The sequence below is a fragment of the Hylobates moloch genome, unplaced genomic scaffold, assembly GCF_009828535.3.
Source record: "Hylobates moloch isolate HMO894 unplaced genomic scaffold, HMol_V3 SCAFFOLD_7, whole genome shotgun sequence".
Lineage (NCBI taxonomy): Eukaryota > Metazoa > Chordata > Mammalia > Primates > Hylobatidae > Hylobates > Hylobates moloch.
The window spans coordinates 93112582-93116365 of record NW_026652282.1 but is presented as its reverse complement, the minus strand read 5'-3'; positions in this window follow the sequence as shown (position 1 = coordinate 93116365).

Genomic DNA, 3784 nt, shown 5'->3' with positions numbered 1-3784 from the left:
CCAGTCTTGACTTGAATTGATGGCATGGGATGGATGGCAAGAGTGACCATCTGTTAAGACTTGTTTCAAAGCCACTGGAGATGGGGGTTGGGGTACTTCATGATATCTGAGCTCAGGTAAAAGTGTGATGGATTCAAAGGCCTTGGCTACACGCTGATGGTACAGTTGTTTGCATTCTGGGGTAGTTGGAAGAATGAAGAGGGGCCGTTATTTCATATTTAGGGACAGCTTGGTGCTATTCAGGGTTACTTGAGTTTGAAACTCCTATTTGGGATTGGACTCGAGGCCATAGGTACAGTAGCCAAATCTTTCAAGGGCAGATCTCTCAACAAGACAAAATACCAACTCCCCTTTCCCAGTATCTTCCTTAGAGCCAAAGGGATGTGTGAAGACTTCACTCATTTGCTTATACAACCTGCCATCTGCCATCTTAGGGTAGGCAAAGGGGAAAATTCTTATTTTTCTTTCTGACATGAAAAAGTGCCAAACCAGGGGAGGGATCTCCAAAGGAGTAGCTCAGGAGAACAGTTCTCAAGTACAGCCCTCACTGTCTGTCCCTATAACACTAACCCAGAACACACTAGAGATTTACATGTTGTAGTTTTTTGTTAGACATGAAATGTCCCATGTAGATAATGCAGTCGTTCCATATGGTCACCAGATGGCACTATGATATTATAATTAAGCTCAAAGATGCTACTGCTTTTTTTTCCCCCAAGGATGACAATTTTTCCCCAGACAAAAAAGGGTAGAATGCCCTCTCTCACCACTCGTATTCAACATAGTATTGGAAGTTCTGGCCAGGGCAATCAGGCACGAGAGAGAAATAAAGGTTATTCAAATAGGAAGAGAGGATGTCAAACTGTCTCTGTTTGCAGATGACATGATTGTATATTTAGAAAACCCCATTGTCTCAGCTTAAAATCTCCTTAAGCTGATAAGCAACTTCAGCAAAGTCTCAGGATACAAAATCAGTGTGCAAAAATCACAAAGAATTCCTATACACCAATAACAGACAAGCAAAGAGCGGAATAATAAGTGAACTCCCATTCACAATTGCTACAAAGAGAATAAAATACCCAGAAATAAAACTTACAAGGGACGTGAAGGACCTCTTTAAGGAGAACTACAAACCACTGCTCAAGGAAATAAGAGAGGACACAAACAAATGGAAAATAAATCCATGCTCATGGATAGGAAAAATCAATATTGTGAAAATGGCCATACTGACTGAAGTAATTTATAGATTCAATGCTATTCCCATCAAGCTACCATCAACTTTCTTCACATAGTTAGAAAAAAAGCACTTTAAATTTCATATGGAACTAAAAAAGAGCCCACATAGCCAAGACAATCCTAAGCAAAAAGAACAAACCTGGAGGCATCATGCTACCTGACTTCAAACTATACTACAATGCTACAGCAACAAAAACATCATGGTACTGGTACCGAAACAGAGATATAGACAAATGGAACAGAACAGAGGCCTCAGAAATAACATTACACATCTACAGCCATCTGATCTTTGACAAACCTGACAAAAAGAAGCAATGGGGAATGGGTTCCCTATTTAATAAATGGTGCTGGGAAAACTGGCTAACCGTATGCAGAAAGCTGAAACTGGATCCCTTCCTTACACCTCACACAAAAATTAACTCAAGATGGAATAAAGACTTAAATATAAAACCTAAAACCATGAAAACCCTAGAAGAAAACCTAGGCAATACCATTCAGGGCATACGCATGGGCAAAGATTTCATGACTAAAACACCAAAAGCAATGGCAACAAAGCCAAAATTGACAAATGGGATCTAATTAAACTAAACAGCATCTTCACAGCAAAAGAAACTATCATCAGCATGAACAGGCAACCTAGAGAATTGGAGAAATTTTTTGCAATCTATCTATCTGACAAAGGTGTAATATACAGAATCTAGAAGGAACTTAAACAAATTTACAAGAAAAAACAACCGCATCAAAAATTAGGCGAAGGATATGAACAGGCACTTCTCAAAAGAAGACATTTATGCAGCCAACAAACATACGAAAAAAAGCTCATCATCACTGGTCATAAGAGAAATGCAAATCAAAACCACAATGAGATACCATTTCACACTAGTTAGAATGGCGATCATTAAAAAGTCAGGAAACAACAGATGCTGGCGAGGATGTGGAGAAATAGGAACGCTTTTACACTGTTGGTGGGAGTGTAAATTAGTACAACCATTGTGGAAGACAGTGTGGTGATTCCTCAAGGACCTAGAACCAGAAATTCCATTAGACCCAACAATTCCATTACTGGATGTATACCCAAAGGATTATAAATCATTTTACTATAAAGACACATGCACATGTATCTTTATTGCAGCACTACTATTTACAATAGCAAAGACATGGAACAAACTCAAATGCCCACCAATGATAGATTCTATAAAGAAAATGTGGCACATACACACCATGGAATACTATGCAGCCATAAAAAAGAGTATGTTCATGTCCTTTGTAGAGATATGGATGAAGCCGGAAACCGTCATTCTCAGCAAACTAACATAGGAACAGAAAACCAAACACCACATGTTCTCACTTATAAGTGGGGGTTGAAGAGTGAGAATGCATGGACAGAGGGAGGGGAATATCACACATCAGGGCCTGTCGAGGAGTGGGGGTCAAGGGGAGGGAGAGCATTAGGACAAATACCTAATGTGTGCAGGGCTTAAAACCTAGATGATGGGTTGATAAGTGCAGCAAACCACCATGGCACATGTATACCTATGCATGTTCTGCACATGTATCCCAGAACTTAAAACAAAATTTTAAAAAATTTAAAAAGGGTAGAAAAGAAAAGGAACTAACATTTTAAATTATCTGCTGTGTATCAAACTCCACATTCAATGCTTTACATATGTGATCTCATTTTAATGCCCATAACAACCAAATGGAGTGCCGTTATTATCCCTGTTTTTGAAGGATAAGAAAGTTAAGGAAAAGAGAGGCAAAATAACTTGCTCATGGATGTTCATCCACTAACAGATGGCTTTGGTATAATTGTTTTTATTTAACTCCGGAACTTGGGCATTTTCCATAGAAATATGCTGTCTTCCAGAAAGTAGTGACATCTAACCTTGGTACAGAGTGTATCCACAGCACTGTACCAAGAACTGTGCAGGTAACATACCAAATGCTTTCTCTCAGAATCTTTACCTCTAACTTATACTTCATGTACGTATATCATCTGCAGGTAGACTTGGTCTTGCCAAAAAAAAATCAATGCACTAATAATATATGAGCATGTCTTTGATACACACAACAAAATTGAATCTCAAAATAATTATGCTGGGAGAAAGAACTCAGACAAAAAAGGGTACATATTGCTTGATTTCATTCATATAAAATCTAGAAAATGCAAAGTACTCTATAGTGACAGAAAACATATTGATTGCCTGGGGAGGTGGGAAGGGAAGAGAAGAAAGGAATACAAAGGGGCCCAAGGAAACTTTTTGGGGGTGATGATTATGTTCACTATCTTGGAACTACTTAGTATCTTGATTGTTGTGTTGGTTAAATAACTGTATGTGTTTTTCAAAATTCAACTGAGTTGTACTGTAAATAAATTTTTTTAACTGAAGCCTTATAACCACTTCACGATCCTTCACTGATCTTTTAAAGTTTACATATATTTATATCTAAATACACATAAAAATACATATATCTAAATACATTTTTAAAACTCCACCAGGAAATGTTATAATTTGTGCTTTCAATAGCAGTACATATTTTAAAGAAC